Here is a 26119-nt window from a genome sequence, read left to right on the forward strand (position 1 = left end):
CTCTCATACTAGTTGTTTTGTTTAAGAAAAGAATAAAAGGGGAGAGTAGGAGACTAAGCAGATGATATAAGCGAAGGAAGGGGAAATGCAGATATAAATTGTATATCACATATCATGGGGGAGGGTGGTTTAGAAGTTAAATCAACATCAAGTAGAGCTTTTTTGTAGCAGGAACTCCTTTGCATGTTAGGCCACACACCCCTGATGTAGCCAATCCTCCAAGAGCTTACAAGGCTCTTAGTACAGGGCCTACTGTAAGACAAGAGTTTTATGGAAATGTGAAAGATGGCAACGAAACTGGTATCAGTGTTTTCAGGCAGCACTGAAAGATGACCATTTCAGTGGTTTGTCTTTTAAAAAATGTGGGTTCAGGGCAAGATCTGAACAAAACTGTGAGTTAGAAGTGGACATGTGTAAAACCCAGAGGCACAGTTCAATTTTCATTTCAGTTGTCTTGGCGCTAAGTAACAGAGTTCCACAGATGTCTCTTTTCTGACAGGTCAGATGTTTTATTGCTTATTTTATTAAAAGCTGTGTGGTTTCTTTCTTTCTTTCTTTCTTTCTTTCTTTCTTTCTTTCTTTCTTTCTTTCTTTCTTTCTTTCTTTCTTTCTTTCTTTCTTTTCTCCCTCCCTCCCTCCCTTCCTGCAGTATTTCTCTGGATCTACACATCCATTAGGTAAGCCACTTATTAGACAAAAAAAATGTCTAAAGACAGTTGTCTTGATTTTGGACTAACCACAAACTAAGAGAGCAATCCTAAGTAGAGTTACACCCTTTGGGGAATTCTGTTTAGGATGGTACTGTAAGGACCCTGCATGACTTGTGGCCCTTGAGCATGGATAAATGTAGGAGAATTGTAAGGAACACTGGACGTTTCTGTATAGCAGCCTGAATAAGCATGTGCCTCTCTGTTTGGTTCTCTTTCCCATAAGCCTTTGCATGATTAGCTATTGTTATATGCCTCTCTCTGGCCTGACAATGCCCTCTGCTCTAAAAGAACTTGAAACCAAAACAATTGAGGTATCCAGGCATGTGGCTCCAGAATCCTGCCTTGACCTATGGCGGGTGGCGGGTGTTTATAACCTAGAAGGTTATGAGCTGAGTGTGATCAGAGTTCATCTGGTCAGCAAGGGGAAGGATTTGGATTTTGTCATTTCTTAATTGACAGCTACTCTGATTTTTTCTTCTATAAAATGTCAGTGTCTGCTGTTCTTTGGGGCTTCTTGCCAAATGACTCCCATTGTGCGTAATTTGCAGGGAAGCTGGAATGTCTATTCCTAAATAGATATGTGCACTCTTTGCTCAAAAGTGTTGACTTTGTATGTCTTCTCATATGATGAAAACTGAAATTGCTATTTGCTTGAATATTGTTTTTAATTGTACTTGAAATTTTTTTTGTACTTCAATCAGTCCCAGGAGGGGAGATCCCTTTGCCAGCTCTTGATGGGGTGTCATGAATACTGGCCCCTAAGGTCAAGAGCTTGGGAGTGCTCCTGGAATCCTCTCTGACAATGGAGGCCCAGGTAGCAGCCACTACCAGATCCACCTTTTTTCATCTTCAGCGGGTATGAAAGTTGGCCACTTTCCTGGAGCATGATAGCTTAGCAATGGTGATCCACGCTGCAGTCACCTCGAGAATAGATTACTGTAATGTTCTCTACATGGGGCTACCCTTGACCCTGACTTGGAAACTACAGCTAGTGCAGAATGCTGTGGCACGGCTGTTAATGGGGCTCCCTCAATGGGAGCACATTCAGCCAGTGCTGAAAGAGCTGCACTGGCTGCCTATTGTGTTCCGAGTCCATTTCAAGTGTTGGTATTGACCTTTAAAGCCCTTTATGGTCGGGGGCCTGCCTATCTATGGGACTGCCTTTCTCTGCATGTTCCCCAGAGAGCACTGCGTTCAGGGACACAAAACCTACTGTCCATCCCTGGGCCAAAGGAGGCCAGGCTATGCTTCACACAGGCTAAGGCCTTCTTGGTGGCAGCACCAGAAATGTGGAATGCGCTCCTAGTAGGGTTGCCAAGTCCAATTCAAGAAATATCTGGGGACTTTGGGGGTGGAGCCAGGAGACTTTGGGGGTGGAGCCAGGAGACTTTGGGGGTGGAGCCAAGATCAAGGCTATGACAAGCATAATTGAATTCCAAGGGAGTTCTGGCCATCACATTTAAAGGGACGGGCACACCTTTTCAATGCCTTCCTTACATAGGAAATAATGATGGATCTAGTACACAAAAACATCTACCATAATAAATCTGTTCCTCTTTAAAGTGCTACAGGATTCTTTCTTGATACATCTACAGTTGAGAACTTTGCGGCAACTGCTAAAATTCCTGCCTGTCGAGGTCGGTACAGGACAGAACGGCTGGCTACAGGAGTCAGCAAGGGCTCTGAAATCTTGTAGAGTTTTGTGTCATTTTTCTTAATTCTGATAAACAGTTTGCGTTTCGTCTTTTGATTCTAGACCAGCAAGGTTCACACAACTTTTGCCTGCTCCGGGGAAGAGCCATGGCTGCCCTGCCCTCTCAGCCTGTCCTCATTCAGGAATCTCCTTCTCACTACCAAGCAGGGACCCACCTGGTCCCGATGCTTTTGTTTCACGGCGCTGCTGCCACGACTGCGGTTTCGTCTTCACTTTCGGCATGTTGATACACCAGAAACATGCTCGCCGCACAACTAGGGATTCACGAGGAAGAAGCAGCAGTCGTTGTAAAACCCCTCGCTGGCGAGGGATGCTGGGACAAGTAGTTTCCCTGCTCATATACCAAATGCAGTGAAAGCGTTTTACGACTACAACTCCCATAAAGCACTTCACTCAAAAAACTGCTGTCATTCGTAATTCTAACTGTTGCGCAGGAGGAAATAATCACACAAGCAGGAACTGAAGCTAAGTTCTATAAGGAAGAAAAAGAAGTGGACACAAACTAAACCTTCAGTTTAAAAAAAAATACCGCTTTTGGCCATGATATTCCGGAGATACAAAATGGCATCGCTGTGTGTTTTGACGTCTCTGCTGAAAAAATACCGTACTACGTACTATCCGTATAGTAATAACGCAGTATCTTTTATTGAGACCAACTAAAGCTGCCAGAACTGGCGCCCACCGTTTCCCCCCCTCCCCCCGCTTCCGTTTTTTTGGGGAGCGGGAAAAGAGGGTGGAAATCCTGGACTCTCCCGCCAGAGCGGGAGGATTGGGAACGCTAGCTCCTAGAGGCCATAAGGGCTTTGTGGGATCTCTCTACTTTCCGCAGGGCCTGCAAAACTAAATTGTTTTGACAGGCCATTTACATCTAAACCGGGAGAGGGCCCCACCCCATATCACTAAAGAGCCACAATTACTATAGGATCACTACCAGAAAAGAAAGATCCCACTTATATCGAAGTTTGTACAGCACTGTGGAATGTTTTTAATTGTAATCATATTTTATTAGTTTTAAACTGTAATTTAAATGTCTGAACTGACTCTTAGCTGCCCTGAGTCTGCTTGCAGAGAGGACGGGATAGAAATTTAAAGTAATAAAATAAAATAATAATAAATAAGAGTTACTTTGAAACATTTTTTCTCTCTCTCTCCCCACCTCTCTTTCTGAAACTATAGGGTCCCTGCCAGTTTCACCCCCCTCCTGTATCCAGCCAGGTGAAGTTGGGAGTCCTGTACTCCTGTATTCCTCCCCAACAATAAACAACTAGAGATGCTCATTGTGGGATGAATACAAATTTGCACTGCTCTCTGTACAAAAACCTGCAGCACTTTGGTGCAGACATACATTGCTATGCTGAAGATGCGCATTCATGTCTGAATCATGTATTTTCCAGGGATGTTGTTTGTTTGCTGGCTTGCTTGCTTGCTTTATTCATAGCCCATCTTTGTCAGTGAGACTCAAGGTATATTGCAAAATATGGAGAGAGAGAAAAAAACATGCCGTCTGACAGCATGAGACATCCAATGAGCAATGCAGTAGGATAATAAAGTCAGAAAACAATGCAAACAAGAAATTCTAAGAAAGGAAGATAATGCATACCAAAAGGTGTTCAATAGGCAACAACTCTGACCTGTATAAAGTAGGGTTGTCAATCCCCAGGTGGGAGTAGGGGATCCCCTGGTTTGGAGGCCCTCCCCTCGCTTCATGGTCATCAGAAAGCAGGGAGGCGGAAGGAAATGTCTGCTGGGCACTCTATTATTCCCCATGGAGACAGATTCCCATAGGGTATAATGGAAAATTGATCTGCAGTTATCTGGAGCTCTGGGGAGAGGCTATATTTTGAGGTAGAGGCACCAATTTTGCAGCATAGCACCCAATGCCTTTCCTCAAAACACCCTCCAAGTTTCAAAAGGGGTCCAATTTTATGAGCCCCAAAAGAAGGTGCCTTTATCCTTCATTATTTCCAATGGAGCGAAGGCATTTAAAAGATGAATGTGATGATCAGAACTCCCTTTGGAGTTCTTGCCACACCCTTGCCTACCACACCCTTGCACCTGCCTCCACCCCCAATCGCTCCAGGCTCCACCCCCAAAGTCTCCAGATATTTCTTGAATTGGACTTGGCAACCCTAGTATCAAGGCACCCTCCTGAACCATTCAATTACTCTAAAGCCCTATTTCCTTCATAAAAATGTCCTCCTAGGCATTTCCCTTTCACACATTCTGTACTACAAGAGAAGTGTGGGAGCTTTCCTGACCTCTTCAGGCAGGCTGTCCCACCAGGTGGGACTCAAAACAGAGAAAAGTATGGGCTGCAGTTGTTTTAGCAGATTGTCCGGTGGCACCTTCAGAAGGCTTTGGTCAGGTGTGTAAAGTCATTGCAGTGAAGCACAGCAAGAAGGTTCTTCAGATGTCTGGGTCCAAGACCATGAAGCGCTTTGTATGTACCAGTGTCTTGAACTGAATGTAGTAGCTGATCAGTAAGCAGTGGAGAGAGGACAGAGTAGATATACTATAAGAGCCTATTTTTAATCTGTATAAGTTCTCAGGTTCTCAGGCTCTGTCTCTAGTTTCTTCAGCTAAAATGGCTGAAGGGCTGGAAAAGATCTTGGTGGGAAATCTTAGAAGGCCTCTGCTTAGGGCTGTCAAGCTCCCAGGCTGGGTGGGGGTTCTCCTGCTTGGGAGGTCCCAACCAGTTGGCCCACATTGGGTCAGCAAGGGGATCCCCTCCTGACGTCACTAGCATGATGACATCACTCACAAGTGATGTCATTGCACCAGCGACATTGCGCACCAGCTGCTCTAAGAGCTTCCAGGAAAACTCTATGGTTTTCCCGGACACTCTAGCAATTTGAATGAAATCCCTCCCAAATTGCTAGAGCATCCAGGAAAAACCATAGAGTTTCCCAGGAAGCTCTTAGAGCAGCCAGTGTGCTATGTCACTGGTGCAATGATGTAACTCGAGAGTGACGTCATCATGCCATGCACACATAGCGCACGAGAAAAAAGTCCCCTGCTGGAGTCTACGGGGAACTTGACAACCCTACCTAGGCTAGTAAGAGAAGACAATACAGGGCTGGATGGAACAATAATCTGACAATCCAGCAAGAACCTCCCATGGGCGGAAACCTGCTTGTTTCTTGCTTGAACCAGGAACTCCTTTGCATATTAGACCACACACCCCTGATGTAGTCAATCCTCCTGGAGTTCACACTAGTCCCTGTACTAACAGCCCTGTAAGCTCTTGGAGGACTGGCTACATCAGGGGTGTGTGGCCTAATATGCAAAGGAGTTCCTGCTACAAAAAAAACAGCCACCCTGCTTGAAACCCATATTATCTGCACATTAATGGAGACCAAACCACAGGAAGGAAGCTGCAGGACATAGGCTGCCATGACTGCAATTCAAATCTCTTCGCCAAAGTGCTGTAAACAGCAAATGATCCCAGTGTCAAGTGTGGAAAATAAAACTGAGCCAAAGTAATTTCAGGGTTTTTTTTAAAAGGAAATTAAACTCTGGAAGAGATTCACAGATTCCCATGGTTGCTGAACTTGCTGTTATGACTGGGGGTAGGGGGGGGAGAGAGGTGTCTCTTTTGATGCAGCAGATTTTACTGTCTCAGCTGTAATAGGCTGACCTGACTTTGTTGGAACTCTGCAAATACCTGAAGCATAAAAAAAGAGACTTGCCATTCCGACTCCCATCCTCCTAGTAAAGCTTAATGCACCACTACAAGCAGGCATCAAAGCAGCTGTTAGCGAGCAAACAGCGTGTTGCCTGTTCTCGAGGAACTGTCAAAACTATTAATGCATTTTCGTTGCTGGTGATGGATGGACTCCCTCAAGAATTGCCCTCAGAGGCTGTCTTGAACTCCAAATGCCAAAGACACACCTTTCCCCCCTATGATTCCTCCACAAATCTCTGCCTAAAATGCATACATCTGCTGTTAAACAAGGAGAAAGAAATGCAAAGACACGGTGCTGGAGGATGTGGCGAAGCAAAACATCGTAAATGTTTGGATGCGATCTTTAGTCACCAGCTATTGTGCTAAATGGGTCATGTGGAGATAGTTTCGTGGATAACATTCCCTGGGGAAAGGAATGCTTGGAAAGGATAAAGAATGAGCAGTTTATTTGGAAGGGTAATAAGAGTAATCAATCCCTGCTCATCAGGGCCGGATTAACAATTAGGCCAAGTAGGCACTGGCCTATGGGCCCCCAGGCCTTTAGGGGCCCCAGGCTGGCTTTCCCTCCCAGTTTTCACCCTGCTTGCAGCCCTCCCAGCCTGCACGCGCAGCCAGCAACTGAGCCACTCTTTGCCTGACTTGCCTGGTGGGGCTGCTGCTGGTGTCATTGCCAAGTTTCCCTCTCTCTCTCTGCCTCTCCCCCGCAGCTTTGTCAAAGGGGCTTTGAGAAGGGGCCTGCAGTGCGGGCCATGGGTGGCAGGGCAGGTGCTCTGACTCTGAGACAAATTTGCAACTCCCGCCCCCCACCCCAGGATTTTAACTGCCTATGGGCCTCCGCAGGGTTTAATCCGGCTCTGCTGCTCATACAGGTACATTAGGTAAAGAACAACTTAAAATGTTCGTACTTCTTTGGCTCAGAATGCACATGTATCTCATGTAACATCTACATGCGCCCCCTTGCCCAGATTGCCCAGAGGCATGGGCTGGGGTGTCATCAATATGCGGATGACACCCAGCTCTATCTACTAATGGACGGCCGGCCTGACTGCATCCCAAAAAATCTGGACCTGGCGCTGCAAGCCATGGCAGGTTGGCTCAGGCTGAGTGGGTTGAAGCTGAATCCAACTAAGACAGAGGTCCTTTGCTTAGGTCATGGTGCTCTCGGAAGAGAAATTCCTCTCCCAGTTTTTGACGGTGTGTCACTGAAAGCGACGCACCAGGTCAAGAGCTTGGGGGTTCTACTGGAGCCTTCATTGTCCATGGAGGCCTAGATAGCGGCCACTGCCGCGTCTGCATTTTTTCATCTTAAACAGGCAAGGTAGTTGGCCCCCTTCCTCAAGCGCCAGGACCTAGCAAAAGTGATCCATGCAATGGTCACCTCAAGACTAGATTACTGTAATGCCCTCTGCATGGGGCTGCCTTTGTGCCAAATCTGGAAACTGCAGCTGGTGCAGAACGCGGCGGCTAGGCTGTTGTTAGGGGTCCCGAAGTGGGAGCACATACAGCCAGGGCTGCGCGGGCTGCACTGGCTGCCGGTTGCATACCGGGTTCAGTACAAAGTGCTGGTTATTACCTTTAAAGCCCTATATGGTCAAGGGCCTGCCTACCTGAGGGACCGTCTCTCCCCATATGAACCCCAGAGAGCACTGAGGTCAGGGGGAAAGAGCCAGCTGAATATTCCTGGGCCGAGGGAGGCCAAATTGAAGAACACAAGAGAACGGGCCTTCTCTATCACAGCTCCACACCTGTGGAATCAACTTCTGGATGAAGTGCGGGCCCTGCAGAATCTTGAGCAATTCCGCAGGGCCTGCAAGACTACTCTTTTTAAGATGGTGTTCGCTGAATGCTGAGCTAATGATAGATTCGCTACTGTTGTATTCCACCATCAATTTATTAAAAACCTGAAATTTAGCACCATAACTGTTAATCTTAATTGGAATATTGATTTAAATGATGGTTTTATAATGTAGTATTTATTGAATTATATGATTTTATTGTATTGTATTGAACTAATATGTTGTGAGCCGCCCTGAGCCTGCTTTGGCAGGAAGGGCGAGATATAAATAAAAATTATTATTATTATTATTATTAGTAGTAGTAGTAGTAGTAATCCTTGGCTGTATTATTGATCCCCCCAGAATTACAGCTCAGCTCCAGGTTACAGAGATCACTTCCCCTGGAGAAAATGGAAGCTTTGAAGGGTGGACCCTATGGCATACTACCCCACGGAGGTCCCTGTCCTCCCCTTGGCTCCATCCCCAAATCTCCAGATGTTTCTCAATTGGTGGGGCTTTTTTTTTGAGCAGGAAAGCACAGAAACGCAGTTCCGGCTGACTTGGTGACAGGAGGTGTGGCCTAATATGCAAATGAGTTTCTGCTGGGCTTTTCCTACAAAATATGCCCTGTCAGTTTGTATGTGGTAACCCTAACCCACCCACCCCCATTCCCTGCAGGTGGCCAGGGGGGACCAAGCAACTCTACTTGTAGCTAAAGGCAGTTTACAGTTCTGTTATGTATGTGAATCTATGTGTTACCAAATGGGTTTCCTGCCTGGCTCATTGGAGCCTGAAGGACTGAGCTTGGGGACCTAGGAATAATGGGCAGTGGGATCCAAATCCCAACTGCCCTGCTCCAATCAAGGCCCCCCTGCTGGTTTGAATGACCCAATCACGTGCTAGCGTGGGAACCCAGTGTTGCATATAGTTGGCCCAGCGGGCCCCGTTCGGCAGTCTCGTAGTGTAGCCATCTACAATGCTGTACTTATTAAAGAGCTTGTTATCACTATCGCCTCGCCTCACCCATGCGTAGAACCCACTATATTATAAATTCCAAAAATTAAAAGCATGCAAGATACAGTAAAACCCCATTCCCTCCCCCCCAAGAAAACGCCTGCTACCTGTGCACCATTCAAAGCACTCACAAATAAAACAGCCTTACAGCTCTTTCTAAAAACTTCCTAAAGATTGTGTTCTCTGACTCTGCAGAAGAATGTAGGAACTCTCTTGAAAAGCATTGTCTATGGGATGATATGATAGTTCTGTCTGTGTTGCTTCATTCATGCCTGCAAGACATTAGTGGGTGCTGTGGATACATAAACCAAACCCATAAATCTCCTGTCGCTGTTGTTTTTTGAGAGAGAAAAAAGTTGGTAAATAGCTTTAAAATATGAATGAGATAAAGTTATTCATTTGTGTTTGAGAAAGTTGCTTGAGGCATTATAATGGGCATTTAATGTGTTTATACAACAGTGAACGATGAACGTATGAAGCAATGTGTGAAGAAGGGGGAAAAAATATGCATTTCCACAATGCTAAACTACAGAACTGGGTCATCGGTCTTTTTGCTCTGAAAAAGTGAGTTATACACTGCTTGCGAAAGAATAATTAATGCTTCATTATAGAGGATAAATGAGGGGAAGAGCAGTTACAGAAATCATTTTAACTGATGCTGCGGGAGAGAGAAAACAGTGGGCATAAGGGGGATATGTCTTCTTATAGATTAAAAACTGGTTAGGCCACAGGAAGAAGGGAGCAGAAGCAGATAGATAGTTCTCTTCAGTGGAGGGAAGTGAGCTGTGAGGTCCCACAGTCTGTATTGAGGCCGGTGCTATTTCATTTGTTCACCAATGATCCAGAACTGGGGATGAACAGTGTAGTGGCCAAGTTTGCAGATGGCCAAATTATTCAAGACGGTAAAAATCCAAGGTTAAATGTGAAGAGTTATGGGGAGATCTCTCAGGCAGCAATATGGCAAACGGAGTTCAATTTAAGTAAGCGTAAGGTGACACACACTGGAACAAAAACTTCCAGCTATTGAGTATATGCTGATGGGCTCTGAACTTGGGAATGAGACCTGGGGCGGGGCGGGGGGGGGGGCATGGATAGCGCTGCCAAACTGGTGATCACCTAGAACAGTGGTGGCCACACAGAATAAACATCAGATGTTTGAGAGCCACAAGACATGAATGTCAGATATTTCAGAGCTGGAAGGGAGGGAGGGAGGAAGGCAAGCAAATAGGTGGTGGTAGGGAGAAGTGGAAAGAAAGCAACTTTAAATGCATTCTCCAAGCCCCCAGCTGGCTTGCCTTAGAGAAGTGATTTAGAGACAAATGCCTTCTCCAAGCTGGCCAACAGAGCGGCGGGAGCTTTAAGAGCCACACAATATGAGTAAAAGAGCCACATGTGGCTCCCAAGCCACAGTTTGGCCACCCCTGTCCTAGAATTACAACATATCTCCAGACAACAGAGATCAGAGTTTCCTTAGCAGGGGAAAGGCTGCTTTGGAGGAGGGACTCTAATACCTTGCTGAGGTGCATGTTGTCCTCCTCAGGCTCCACCCCCAAATTGTCAGGAGTGCTCAACCTGAAGTTGACAGCCATAGGTTGTAGTGGTTAAAGAGGTAAAGGTAGTCCCCTGTGCAAGCACCAGTCATTTCCGACTCTGGAGTGACGTTGCTTTCACAATGTTTTCATGGTAGACTTTTTATGGGGTGGTTTGTCATTGCCTTCCCCAGTCATTTACACTTTAAGGGGAGGGACGGTGGCTCAGTGGTAGAGCATCTGCTTGGGAAGCAGAAGGTCCCAGGTTCAATCCCCGGCATCTCCAAAAAAGGGTCCAGGCAAATAGATGTGAAAAACCTCAGCTGGAGACCCTGGAGAGCCGCTGCCAGTCTGAGAAGACAATACTGACTTTGATGGACCAAAGGTCTGATTCAGTATAAGGCAGCTTCATATGTTCATATATGTACCCCAAGCAAGCTGGGTGCTCACTTTACTGACATCGGAAGGATGGAAGGCTGAGTCAACCTTGAGTCGGCTACTTGAACCCAGCTTCCGCCAGGATCGAACTCAGGTTGTGAGCAGAGTTTGAACTGCAGTACTGCAGCTTACCACTCTGCACCACGAGGCTCATACAGTAATCTCCAAGAATGGATGGCCCAAGGGCATGTGGCGCCCCAGGCAGGCTCACTGTCTGCCGCCTCCCGTACGCACACCACAGGCTGGGCTGTTGCCACCCCCTCCCTTGCCTTATGCAGCACTGACACCTGCCTGCCCCCCAGTGTACTCAGAGCAGCACCGCTAGAATTGCCCCTACCCTTTTAGACGTGGCCCAGGCATCTTTGGGCTCTGTCTGGAGTGAGCACTTGAAGCTTCACACCCCTCATTTCCGATGGTTTCGGAAGTGAGGGGGGAGTGAAGCCTCATCGAGCGCTCCCTCACGAGAGAGAGTGGAGATGCCCAGGCCATGTGAGTGATTCTAGCGGCGCTCCTCTGAGCATGCCAGGGGGTGGAAGCGGCAGTGGAGCATGGCACCGCAGAAGGGAAAGGGGGAGGGAGGAGGCAGTGTGGCGGCAACAGCAGATTAGGGGAAGGCATAGTAGGCATTTGTCTTGGGTGCAGGGAGGGGGGAGAGCCCAATTCAGTGCCCCCATCCCGGTGCCCTAGGCAAATGCCTAGTTTGCCTAGTGGGTGAGCCAGCCCTGGATATCTCCACTCAAAAGGCAAACTCTGCGCTGGGGATGAATTAGAAAACGATTGAAAATAAATCTGGGGATGAATTAGAAAACGATTGAAAATAAATCTGCCGATATTATGAATCCCCCTGTGATGTAGCTTCATTTGGAACACTGTGTGCAGTTCTAATTGCTAGATCTCGAAAAAGGACATTGCAGAGCTGGAAAAAGTACAGAAGAAAATGAAGAGGTTGGCACACCCTTCCTAAAAGCCTAAAGAGCACGGGGCTTTTCAGTTTCAAAAAAAGAAAACGAAAGAGGAACATGATATAGAGGTTTATAAAATGATACATGGAGCAGTGAGAACTTTTCCTCCATCTCCCAAAATACAAGCACTCAAGGGCATCCAATGAAGTTGATGGATAATAGATTCAGAGGAGACAAAAAGGAAATACTATGTGAACAGGACCTGGGTAGGCATAGTGTGGAATAAACCTGCTGGCTCCAGCAGACTGGGTAATGGCTTGCAAGCCGTGTGAGTGCAAGCAGCAAGCTGAGGGAATCAGGCATAAAGCCAGAGCTATTGCCAAGTCGCCAGCACTTGATTCAGCTTCCCGCTGACGATAAGTATCTCAGGAGGCATTGAGACGATGAAGAAGAAGGCGGTAGATTTATACCCCACCCTTCTTTCTGAAACAGAGTCCCAGAGCGGCTCACAATCTCCTTTATCTTCTTCTCTCACAACAGACACCTTGTGAGGTAGGTGGGGCTGAGAGAGCTCTCCCAAACGCTGCCCTTTCAAGGACAACTCTTGTGAGAGCTATGGCTGACCCAAGTCCATTCCAGCAGTTGCAAGTGGAGGAGTGGGGAATCAAACCTGGTTCTCCCAGATAAGAGTCCATGCACTTAACCACTACATCAAACTGGCTTCCATACTACCCCATTCTGCTCTGTGCCCTTTCTATTCCAGATCCATTTTCTGTCCAGCTATCCTTGTAAGGTCTCACCCCAGCATATAGTCCACCTGACTGGTGGGCCCTCACTGGCCTTCTCAGTGTCCTGACTCAGTGGAGGTTATATTCCCCCAGATATTGGACAGCAAACCACAGGCTACTAAGCCACTCCCGTAGTGTTATGTACGTGGTCACACTGTGGTTATATGCTTCCTTTTTTTTGGTCTCCCTACATCTTTCTCTAGGGATAACACAGCCATGATGAAGGTTTCTATCTGCCTCCATTCTGACAGGAAGAAGAAGACGACGACAAAGAAGAAGAAGAAGAAGATATTGGATTTATATCCCGCCCTCCACTCCGAAGAGTCTCAGAGCGGCTCACAATCTCCTTTACCTTCCTCCCCCACAACAAACACCCTGTGAGGTGGGTGGGGCTGGAGAGGGCTCTCACAGCAGCTGCCCTTTCAAGGACAACTTCTGCCAGAGCTATGGCTGACCCAAGGCCATTCCAGCAGCTGCAAGTGGAGGAGTGGGGAATCAAACCCGGTTCTCCCAGATAAGAGTCCGCACACTTAACCACTACACCAAACTGGAAGAAGAAGATGGTGATGATATTGGATTTATACCCCACCCTTCACTCTGAATCTCAGAGTCTCAGAGCGGCTTACAATCTCCTTTATCTTTGTCCCCCACAACAGACACCCTGTGAGGTAGGTAGGACAGCTTCAAGAGGGGATTGAATAATCATATGGAGCAGAGGTCCATCAGTGGCTACTAGCCACAGCGTATTGTTGAAACTCTCTGTCTGGGGCAGTGATGCTCTGTATTCTTGGTGCTGGGGGGGTGGCTTGTAGTGTCCTGACCCCACTGATGGCACCTGTTTTTTTGGCCACTGTGTGACACTGTGGACTGGATGGGCCATTGGCCTGATCTAACATGGCTTCTCTTATGTTCTGAGAGTAGACAGCAGAATAGGCAGTGGACCCTTCATGCCTAAACATACTACTGATAGAAATTTTAAGTAACTTTCACAGAAACTATAAGAGCATTTGGGGTAATAAAATATCACGGGAAAATGCATTCAGCTAACCCCAAACCAAATTGCTCCATATCCTGGTAAGTTCTGAAACAAAGTAACTTGCTTTAGTTCAGCTTGGTTCCTTTGTCAGTTTGACTTCTTGTTCTTTTCACAGCTCCTAAGATATTCAGGAAAACTTTCTTCTTTGGTGCTTTGACTTACCCTTATTTCAGCTCTTTTTTTCCCCCTCCCCATGTGGTTTGGGGGGGGGGTTGGTTATATAACTTACAACTGGTATTTCCTCCCAGTGATCAGTGAGTATATCCCTAAATTTCAGTTCCCCTAAACTTCCCTTCTTTCATTTCTTCAATCCCTCCATTTTGCTATTTCCTAAGCTAACTCTCTGCATTTAACTGTTCAAAACCATTTCAATCTTTAAATGTAAAAGGAACCAAAGTGGTGGGAAACTGTTCCATTCCTTCATGGTGAACTTAAGAACAGCCATACGATATCAGACAATGATCCATCCAGACCAGCATCGTCTTTCCCACAATGGCCAATGAGAGACTTCTGTGGATCCTACTGGCAGAATATAAAACCCATTTCCTTCTCTGTCTGTTTCTTCTCAGTTTCTGATACTGGAAAGCAGGTCTTGAATTCAGCAGGAGCTCACAGGAGCACAGCTCCTGAACCTTTCTGAGGGTTCTTCCTCCTCCTCCCCACCTACCTTGTCCATTGAATAGTAGGTGCAGCTGCATAACAATCACTGGATCAGGAGCGTGAGCAGCCAGGCAGCCACCAGGAGCTTTGCCATGCCCCCAGCAGCCCTCATCAACCCCTGGAGAAGCCCGCACCACTCTTTCTCCACTTCTTATGTGATTTTGGATGGCAGGTGGTTTGCTGGCCTTTTGACTGTGATGGGTGGAGCGGCCAAGGAGAGCCCCAGTAAGTGAGTAGGGTTCCCAAGTCCAATTCAAGAAATATCTGGGGACTTTGGGGGTGGAGCCAGGAGACTTTGGGGTGGAGCCAGGAGACATTAGGGGTGGAGCCAAGATCAAGGCTGTGACAAGCATAATTGAACTCCAAAGGGAGTTCTGGCCGTCACATTTAAAGGGACCACACATGGGGACTTTGGGGGTGGAGCCAGGAGACTTTGGGGGTGGAGCTAGGGGGAGGGGGGGAAACGGCGCTAAGGAGCATGGCGAGCTGCCCCAACTGCTGGTGTAATACTTACGCTGTTCAGAGCCTTGCTGCCTTGTGAACAGCGGTTTACAATATAAACAACAATAAAACATGCAGCCTACATTACTCGCTGTGAACAAAGAAGGACGTGACCTTCGTTCTTGAGGGAACCAGCCAGGCCTCTCCTGCCCTTTCACCCACCACTGACGTGACTACCGCCAGGCCAGCCAGGGACACTCACCTGCTGCTGCCGCGGGAGACTGTGGCCCAAGCGGAGTGGAGCGGCGCCGAGGAGGGCGCGACAGCGCCAACGCCACATCCCAACCTGAAAGGCCAAAGGCCAAAGCCATGCCGCCACACCGCCCTAAGCAGCCCAGCCATGATCCCCTTCGTGCACACGCCACACGCCGGTCAAGGAGGAGACGCTACCACTCTGAGCGGAAGGGGAAGTGATTTCCCAGAAGCCCAGGGCAGACGGAGCTCTGGGAGGAAGTCGTGCGACGTCAGCAAGGAAGGCAAAGAGCGTCTCTTTTTTTTTCTCTTTGTCACATGAACCTAAAAGATTCAAACTGTGTTCTGAAAGATTCCAATAGCCTACCCATCCTCACGAAATGGTACGGCCTCCCTTACCTCACCCTCCCCCCGCTTCCATTTTTTGGGGGAGCGGGGGAAGAGGCTGGGAATCCTGGGGTCCCCCGCCAGGGCGGGAGGGTTGGGAAGCCTATAAGCGAGGCCTACTTGGGCTGGCTGGATCTCTAGCCAGCCCAAGCAGGTCTGGCTCACCCAGGGTTCTCCTTTCTTGTGTCAGGCTGCTTTTGGCTGGTGGGGGGGGGACGGCATATGCTAAGCATCAAAGTCCTTTCTCTAGTGAGGCTGCGGGACAACATCCCCGGGACAAACAAAAGCAATAGAAGGAGCGTGCACACTCACTAAATTCAAACAGTCAAATGTCCGAGGAGTGAAGCTATTTCTTCTTACTCCTGTGCCGACAGCCTTCACCAACAAGAAGAGAAAAACTTCCTCCAGCTTCTCGTTGCTTTGCTGCTAGATAAAAACGAAGAGTTTATTACTCACAGCTGTAACTATTTAAAGGGTTCATACCAAATTTCCAGGTTGCTCTAAAAATCTGGACTAACAACATTTCCATACAGCATGGTAAAGTTTGTAGCTCAGTGAGCTGGATGTATTTCAAAATATGCATGGAAAAAGTCATCTAGGGACTTGAGGTGAGATAAAATGGATGGCACGGAGCTCTAATTCTCCCAGCTAAGCTAGCTGGGTTTGTGGAAGTCCTCGGTAGGCTTCTGGACAGGGGTGGAATTCTAGCAGGAGCTCCTTTGCAAATTGGGCCACACATCCCTGATGTAGCCAATCCTCCAAGAGCTTACAAAGCTCTTTTCTGTAAGCCCCTGCTTCTGGAGAAGGTAATGGGATGGATGAAGGCCAATCAACAGATGCTCAATTGAAGCAAGATGCTGTTGGTCAATGGAGAAGCTGCTTGGAGATTGCAGAGTCAGCCTATCTTGCATGGGGTTGCATCCCCCGAAGGAGTAGGTTCATAGCTTGAAAGCACTACTTGATCCTGGCTTATAGTTGGAGGCTTAAGTCTCTTTATAGTCCTGGCTAGTACTTGGAAAGGAGTTTGCCAAGGAAGACTATGGTGCCTATGCAAAGGCAGGCAATGGCAAACCACCTGTGTTCATCTCTTGCCTTGTAAACCCTAGGGCAGGGGTGACAAACATGTGGTCCAGGGGCCAAATCAGACCCGCCCCCCCTGGGAGGGCTCCAAACAGACCCCTGAGCAACTGGCTCTTGTCTGCTTCCTTCTCTTGCTTCCTTCTGCATCTCAGCTTGCTTTGCAAGGCTTGCTCAACCATACAAAAGCTACAGAGCAAAACCTCAATTTTCCCCATTGGTTGAGGCTCCTCCCTGGTCTCCTGGGGAGGGAGGGAAAGAGCCAGAGCTTCCTTTGCCCAGTTTCCTGGATCCTATGGGAGAGATACAAAGAAAGCACCTTCAAGGCCAACAAGTGCTAATGTTTTACACATGTTTTATTTTAAGTTTTTTTTAAAAAAAACTTTAGTCATGTTTGTCTGTGTCCTTTTAAAAGTTTATATCTCTGCTACCTAATGTTAACCTCCGTTAAGGGAGGGCGGGATAGAAATTTTATAAAATTAAATAAATAAAATTAAATAGGTACACACATGGCAAAGCCCAACACGGCCCAGCCTGGCCTGACATGGTCTTATTTATGTCAGATCTGGCCCTCATAACAAATGAGTTTGACACCCCTGCCCTATGGGGTTGCCATAAGTTGGCTGCAACTTGACTGAACTTTCCATCACCAAGACCAAGATGTCTATGTTGGCCATGGCAGCAGTTGAGAATGGAAGTCTTATGCCCCTCTCAAAACTGACTGAAAAGGCAAAGGAGGAAGGAAAGTCCAGAAGGCCAGCATCCAGAAGTCCAGAAGGAGAGCCAGTTTGGTGTAGTGGTTAAGTGTGCAGACTCTTATCTGGGAGAACCCAGATTGATTCCCCACTCCTCCACTTGCACCTGCTGGAATGGCCTTGGGTCAGCCATAGCTCTGGCAGAGATTGTCCTTGAAAGGGCAGCTGCTGGGAGAGCCCTCTCCAGCCCCACCCACCTCACAGGGTGTCTGTTGTGGGGGAGGAAGGTAAAGGAGATAGTGAGCCGCTCTGAGACTCTTTGGAGTGGAGGGCGGGATATAAATCCAATATCTTCTTCTTCTTCTTCTTAATAAGGGTTGTGCCCATCATGAACTTCAGTTTGCTCATGATGTCTAAGATGTGCCCAAATAAATGTTACTTATGACACTATTTACTAAACCTTGACATATTGAAAGGTAATTGAGGTTTTAAGAGTGCACAGAATCGTTAGGAACAGTTCTCTGTCTCTAATGTTTCTGCAGAGGACACAGTCAGCATACAGCAAAAATGGACAGAGGTAGTTCTTTAAGAAGATTAAAACAATTACTTTTCAAACTGGCAGCAGCATGGTGCACATAAAAACTTAACAAGAAAAACTCCTGAACTCTCCAGTTTGATTTTTTTTTTTCCTGAGCTGGAAAATAGATTTATTTCCAATCTACAAAGAAGTCAATCAGGACTGTACTTTGGATCATCGTGAACTTGAATTTTTGCCCTGGTATTAGAGTGCCTTGAGCAAGATCAGCAAATAAAGTTGCAGCCAACTTTTGCTTTGCTTTTTGTTCTCTTTCTGCTATGGCTGTCTTTCGTTATCAGAAATCAAAATCTGTTTTTAGGTCAGTGAATAAAGTGAATTGTTTGTATTTATTTTAACAAGCCGTATTTGGGCAGTAATTTTTGATGGCATAGCAGACATACCAATTTCCTGTAGTTTGTCAAATAGTACTGGGTAGTCTCTGTCTTAGTCTACAAGTTTTCTTAGTGCCTATTTTACCGAATCCTTAGGAACAGTTCTCTGTCTCTGCAGAGGACACAGTCAACTCAAACCAAAACACTATTGGTTATCCAAGCTATAAGATGACCAAAGTCAGGGATTTACATGGATTGTGACAGTGGATGGTTTGAGATTCTGTGGTAAATGTAACTGACCTTCCCAGATGGGATGAGGCTAATCCAGTATCCATCCATAGTGTCAGTTGTTTTTGACTTCACACTAGGGTTTCTTTTACTAGCAATATTGGTCCACAGCCTTACCACTGCCCTTCTGGGTCTCCATACTCTGCTAGCTTTTCCTTAAGCTCTAAAAGTCTCCTTAGATCCATATTCTTGCTCCCTGGGTGGAAACAGGGGTGGAATTCTAGCAGGTGCTCCTTTGCGTTATTAGGCCACACACCCCTGATGTAGACAATCCTCCAAGAGCTTACAAAAAAAGAGCCTTGTAAGCTTTTGAAGGATGGGTTACATCAGGGGTGTGTGCACTAATATGCAAAAGAGCGCCTGCTACAATTCCACCCCTGGGTGGAACCATATGAAGGAAACCATGCAGGTATGTGTCAGAATGCTGGAACTTCTGGTCTGGCTGTATAAACATCTAGCCTGTTCACTCAAACCTCAAAACTGAAAAAAGCCTCACCACAATACAGCTCCTGACTTTGTCTAGAGTAAGTATTTGATTAACTTAGCTGAACACAGATCTCTGGCCTTATGAGGAGACTTGATGAACAATCTGTTTTTATCGCCTGGGAGTCCAAAACTTCGACCTTGTGAGAAAGGGACAGTTGTTGAAAACATAGCAGTCTGTAATGTATGATGAATTGGTTGTGTTTGGGTTATTCAGGCCTGGATTTAGAACATGAGAAAAGGATAATTTAGACAGTATGTTAACTGTGTCCCTATGCAACTAGTTTAGGGTTTTTTTTAAACAGATGGCTCTTCCACATTATCATTTTCTTTGCTTCCACATTTTTTAAGTATGCAAATTGCTAATTTATTTATTGAAGTATTTGAATCCTGCTTCCATGTAACTCAAACAATACATAGCGTATATAACATACATCAATTTTTTTCTTTGCTTCCACATTATTATTTTCTTCAATTTTAACTGCATGTTTTATGCCAGACATACAGTCTGGGGGGCAATTTTTTTAAAAAAAAATCTCTTTAAATGCCTTCTCTAAGTTGCAGCATTGGTGTTGCTTGCAAAAAAGGGATCCCTGAGCCATGGCTGCACAACTCAGTGAGTCAACTGAAAAGGCATTTAAATGAAAAGGGAACCCTTTAAATGGTTTTCACAAGCTATACCACATCACAGACCAGTGCCTGGGGAGGGAGGGTGTTCAGAAAGGATGTAATTTTGCAAAGTCCACCCTCTAAAGCTTGGATAAAGCTGAGCCACTTGTGGGAAGGGCGGGATATAAATCCCGAATAAATAAATAAACATATGGAGCAGAGGTCCATCAGTGGCTATTAGCCATAGGGTCCTGATGGAACTCTCTGTTTGAGGCAGTGATGCTCTGCATTCTTAGTGCTTGGAGGGTTTCTAGTGTCCTGCTCCCACTAGTGGACCTTCTGATGATACCTGATTTTTTTGGTCACAGAGTGTTGGACTGGATGGACCATTGGCCTGATCGACATGGCTTCTCTTATGTTCTTATGTTCTTAACTACCATTTCCTCCAGATAAACTGATCCCTGTAGTCTGAAGAACTCCAGGCCCCACGTCGAGGTTGGTAACTCTATGAGCTCTTAGTAACTAGATAGTAAATTATCTTGCCAGAGAATGGGGAGATTTTACCCAGGATAGAAATGCCATTTCCGCAGTACCCCTGCACAAAATGTGCACAACTTTATAAAGAAATGTGTATTTTTGTAAACAGCCACACCATATCCGGTCTGTATTCAATATATCCTTATTGTTTTATAAACAACATCATAAATCTGTTGTGCACATTTGATAACCTTGCCAGAGGGTCACTGTAGCAGTACTTCTGGAACCCATAAAATTCTCTACAGTAATTTACAAGGCCAGATGTTTATGCAACCACTTCTAATAAATACGATAGTCTGAAACAGCCATTTCATTACATTATATTAAGTCTGAAGGAAAGTTCTCATTCCAAAAATAACCAGCTTCAGCTCCTTTTAAATAGAACCAAAGGCAGCCTTGCCATGAGGCAAAGAGAAGAAGCCAACTTCAGCAGATCTTGCATGCTATGAATGGTGACACATTCTACCAAAAGTGGTAGATTTTAATGCAGGTAATGCCGTGTCCTGCTCTCATTGATTTCAGTGACATTTCCCCATGGTTCCTCTGTCTGTTTGGGTCTACAAAAATGAGGTTGGATTTTCCCCAATTCAACTTCAAAAGTGGTCAATAGCAGGGACACTGGCAACAGCAAGGTAAAGCCAGAGGTGGGAATCCTGGAACCCAAGGCAAGGAGAGGTCCAAGAATTGACGCTGAGAGAGCATAAAGCAAGATTATAGTGGATTGTCAAGCAAAAGCAAGATCACAAGAAAGTTCAGAGGACAATACCAGAAAAAAAAATAGAACACGATACTATGAAATTATCAGACCAGAACCCAAGATCACAAGGAAAGCCATGGATCATAAATCAGATCAGTTGCAATTCTTGAGCAGCTCCAAGCCGCAGTTTGAGGTTGGAAAGAAGGAAAATCAGCATTCTAGATCATCAGTAAGGTCTTTTTTTGAGCAGGAACGCAAAGGAATGCAGTTCCGGCTGACTTGGTGGCATGGGGTGTGGCCTAAAATGCAAATGAGTTCTTGCAAAACAATGGTGATGTCAGAAGGTGTGGCATAATATGCAAATGAGTTCCTGCTGGGATTTTCTACAAAAAAGCCCTGAGTAAGACCATTATCAGACCAGCCTCTTCTGGGAGCTTTTATAGTGCTTCCTGCTTCTGAGAGTCAGTGGTCTGTTTGCACTGGTGGAGCCTCTCAAAGCTCCTTGGAGTTTCTATGAATCATTAGATTTTCCATTTCAGTAGATCACATATGAGACAATCGAGTTTCCAACATGAGGGTTCCCAATTCACACTCCAGTAGCTTCCAACAGGCCTGTGAATATGAACTTACTTAAAAGACTGAGGGCCAAACTAGAAGTGATGGTGTCCACAGGTTCCCTAAAAGTGATGGTGTCCACAGATCCAATCCGTGGATGCTGCCATCATTTTCAACATTTGAAAAGACATGGGGAAGAACAGGAGCACCTCAGTCCACTGTACTTCAAGCCTATCCAGGATTGGCCTTCATGGTATTTTCAAATCTCTTTTAAAATGGTGGCATCATCCATGGGTTGATGGTGGCACATCTAGTTTGGCCCTGAGGCAGGGAAGGATGCAGAAAGAATACAGTGTCTATTTTATCTTCACTTTCCCATGTCCACTTGCTTCAAAGTCTGTATCATCCGGAGGTCTTGGAACAATGTTCACAGTGTGATGCTGCTAGTCTTTGAAGAGATTAAAATGAACTGGTCCAGCAGCATCTCTCTGCTAAAGATTAAAGCAAACCATTGCCATGACATAATGGCAGCCTGAATAGCTCAGATGAGCCTAATCTCTTCAGAGCTCAGAAACTAAGCAGGGTCAGCCTTGGTTAGTACTTGGACGGAAGTCCATGATGGCTATGTGCAGGAAGGTCAGCCCTTGTTGATACTTGGATGGGAGACCACTAAGGAAGTCCTGGGTTGCTCTGCATAGGACGGCAATGGCAAACCAACTCTGCTCAGCTTTTGCCTAGAAACCCCATGTTGAGGTTGCCATAAGTTGGTAGCAATTTGATGGCACTCTTTACCTTACCCTACATCACAGAACAATGGTGTTAGGCTATGTACAAATGACAGCTATATTTAGAAACCTTATCTGGTATAGTAGAGTCATTAGTGCCTACGGTTCTCACATTTATTCTTTTTGCTCTACTACAGCAAGGGTGGCCAAACTTGCTTAATGTAAAAGCCACATAGAATAAACATCAGATGTTTGAGAGCCACAAGACATGAACGTCAGAGGAAGGAAGGAAGGCAGACAAATAGATGAGGGGAGGGAGGAGGGAGGGAGAGGTGAAAAACAACTTTAAATGCATTCTCCAAGCCATCAGCTGGTTTGGCTTGGAGAAGTGATTTAAAGAGAGAAATGCCTTCTCCAAGCTGGCTGATGGGACAATGGAGGCTTCGAGAGCCACATGGTATGTGTGAAAGAATCGCGTGTGGCTCCTGAGCCACAGTTTGGCCACCCTTGTACTATAGTGTCTGACCAAACAGTTTGTGCAGGATTTGTTCCCCCTCAGATCCAAACAGTTTGTGCAGGATTTGTTCTCCCTCAGATCCAAAACATGTTTAACCAGAGATGAAAAATGAACATGTTTTGCCTTGGACAATGAAGACCATCGTACTGCATTCATTTAAGTCTATGAACAACTATAATTACATACACATGCAACTTTTATTGCCTATTAATCATCTAAATGGCCTACTAAAATATCATCTTTATAGGATAACCATAATAGAATTCAAGGAAATTGCACTAATTCACATCAATTAAAAGGAGGCCAGTAATTTTCTAAGCAAATGTGTTCATTGCTAACAATGGAGAGAAATTCCTGGGGCCGTTGGAGGCTTCTGAGAACGATGTGTCTCTTCGCATTTAATATTTCAGTGTTTTATAAAGAATTTGCATGTTAACCCCTGTCAACTGTTACAAGAACTTTACAACTTTGCGTAAAGGAGATCTGTCATGCTCCTCTGACGATTCTGCCAGGCTTCCAGCAAAACTGTATAATTAACATCTCGTGAATATTTTGATTTGAATGATAGGCACCATCTTTGAACCTAATACTAATTGACTTTTGTTTCCGAGGCAATTCATTTCAACAGGAATGCACCTAGGAGGAATTAATTTAGGAAACCACTCAAAGGGAATATACTTGTCCTTCATGCCCAAAATGCAGATGAGCTTGATTTATACAGATAAATTAGCATAGTCTGAAACCTTTCCAGGGCCCTTTGAAGAGTATGGTAAGGTATGTATCCCTTTGAAATTATTTGACATGAAAATCTCTTATGCAGTTTGAAGCCAACCTGACATCTGGCAATCTGGGTTCTTAGCCACACCTTCCACTTTCATGCACCACACAAATACTTCAACTTTGCAGTTCTGCCCCACAATTTCTCTGGCCTCCCTCAGATCCAAATATGCGCTTCCCTTTGACCTTCCAAATGGAAAAAATCTTCTGTTGTCTTAGTAGGCGCAACCTGTTTTTCCATGAGGCCCCAATGAGAGAAAGGAGTGAAGTGTAGTGGTTATAAGGATGCCAGGTCAGTGTTGGAAAATACCTGGAGACTTGGGGGGTGGATCCAGACAGGGATATGGGGAGGGGCCTCAGCATGGAATAATGCCATAGAGTTCACCCTTCAAAACAGCCATTTTCTCCTGGGGAGCTGATCTCTGCCAGCTGGAGATCAGTTACAAAAGCTGGAGATCTGCAGGCCCCACCTGGAGGCTGGCAACCCTAAGTGGTCAAGAGTGACAGACTTTAAGCTGGAGAACCAGGTTTGATTCCCTCCTCTTCCACAGGAAGCTTGCTGGGTGACCTTGGACCAGTCACAGTTCTCTCAGAATTCCCTCAGCCCCACCTGCCTCACAAGGTGACTGTTGTGTCAAGAGAAAGGGAAGGCGATTGTAAGCTGCTTTGAGACTCCTTAAGATGGAAAAAAGTGGTGTATAAAAAAACCCCTCTTTTTCTTTCATCGAACTCTCAGAGGTCTTCTGAAATGCCTTCTGAATTCATTTGCTGAATCGTGCTGCCGCTGCAGCAGACTGGCTTGGAGAAAGCTTTTAAAAGACCCTCTTTAAATGCCTTCAAGCCACATTACCACCATTGCTGCAGTGCAACTTGGTGAGTGAATTTAGAAGGCATTTAAAGAGACTGTGGTTGATCCCGGGAATTAGCTTGAATAAAAAACTAGTAGTATAACATTTGTCTTAGTGACATTGGATAACAACCAAAAAAGCCTCAAAATATACAACTATATACTTAAACTAGCTTCAGACTAGTCACATGTGGATTAATATTAACAACATACAATTATTGCCATATAACATGCTCTTGAGACTTGGGTGCAGTACAAATACCAGTAAGGCATGCTGCCAATCAGAAGAGTGACCAGGGCCAAGGTCAGATGCACATAAACTGACAAGATGGGCATGGATGAAAGCCAGATGCATGTCGGATTTTATGCGGTTGTCCAAACATCAGCATCTGGCAATGGTCGTTGGCTTGTTCGTGTCCCGAACTGCCACGACTGAGATGCGGACTTTTTTGATAGTACATTAAATCCGGAATAAGAATGCTTCCGACAATTCCCGTGCGGACTTTCTATGTTTGAACGCTCCATTGTAGCCGACTCATCGCAAGTGCACATCCGCTTCCCTGCGAGAGCCCACTCCAAATGATATCATTGCGCCAGCAATTGTTGACTCAGCCTTCCAACCTTCCGAGGTCGGTAAAATGAGTGCCCAGCTTGCTGGGGGGGGGGGAGTGTAATGACCGGGGAAGGCAATGGCAAACCACCCCGTAAAAGGTCTGCCATGAATACTTTGTGAAAGCAGCGTCACCCCAGAGTTGAAAACGACTGGTGCTTGCACATGGGGAGGGGAGGCAGATCTCCCACCTTTGCTGTCTCCCTGCCAGGGGAGGAGGATGACCCACCTTTGCCGTCTCCCCGCCAGGCGGAGAGACAGCAAAGAGAGTTGCCATGCCCCCCCATTTAAACACCACGGCGGGGTGTTTAAATGGGGGAGGGGGAGGAAGATCCTGCATCTTTGCTATCTACCCGCCAGGCAGAGAGACAGCAAAGAGAGTTGTCATGCTCCCCCCCCACAATTTAAACACCACGGTGGGGTGTTTAAATGGGGGGGGGGGAGAGAGACAGGCGGAGAGACAGCAAAGAGAACTCCTGGGCTTCCCCTTCCTTTCCGGGTGTTTAAAGGGGGGGGCAGATCGTCCACCTTTTCTGGCACCTTAAAAAAAAACCTTAAAAAAAAAGATCTTCTTGCAGTTCAAGGGACTCTCAAGAGTCTTCTCCAGCACCATATCTCAAAAAGCATATCCCACGGTACTGCGCTTGCACGAGTGTGGAATGTCATCTCAAAAAATGAAGTCCGGTTGAGCACTCTGATCGACCAGCAACGGGACCCACATGGGATAGAACGGGAGCCTGGCTGTTGTCTGATCGGGAAATTGGTTGTGCGGATTATAATAGAGGCGCGTTGCAGATGGATTTAATGGTGACTGTGACCGCATCCCCAAGCTAGGGCAAAAGACATGTTAAAAGGTTTTCATTTTCTCTCCGAAACAACCACTAAAAATGACCCAGTGAGACAGATTACACAATAAAATAACTTTTGTTGTTGGCACAGTCGAGTCTGACTCTTTGTGACCCCATGGACAAAGTCACGCCAGGCCCTCCTGTCTTCCACCATCCTCCGAAGTCTACCCAAATTCATGTTTGTTACATCAGTAACACTGTCCAGACATCTCATCTTTTGCGGTCCCCTTCTTTTTTTTTTTTTTAATTTAAATTTTTTATTAATTTTTCAACCAAAACCAACAATCAAATACACACTCAACAACAAATACTTACAATGATATACGTACATTATAGTCATGGCATAAATATCATTCATGTTAAGTAGAGCGCCTCTAAACCCTTTGATTGTTTTCCACTGTTACACATTTCACCCATGTTTATAGTACATTATCATTCAATAAATAACCTATAATTTGTAATATAAAAGAATCTTCAATAATATGAAAAATTAGTATACTTTTTTGGAATATATTTTTCAAAATCTTCTTCTAAATTTATATAGTTAAAGAAAGGAAACCATTTCTCAATAAAGTTATTGTTCTTCTGTTGTATGTCTAATACTCTTATTTGTA

Source organism: Heteronotia binoei, chromosome 9 (assembly GCF_032191835.1).
Source record: "Heteronotia binoei isolate CCM8104 ecotype False Entrance Well chromosome 9, APGP_CSIRO_Hbin_v1, whole genome shotgun sequence".
Taxonomy (NCBI): domain Eukaryota; kingdom Metazoa; phylum Chordata; class Lepidosauria; order Squamata; family Gekkonidae; genus Heteronotia; species Heteronotia binoei.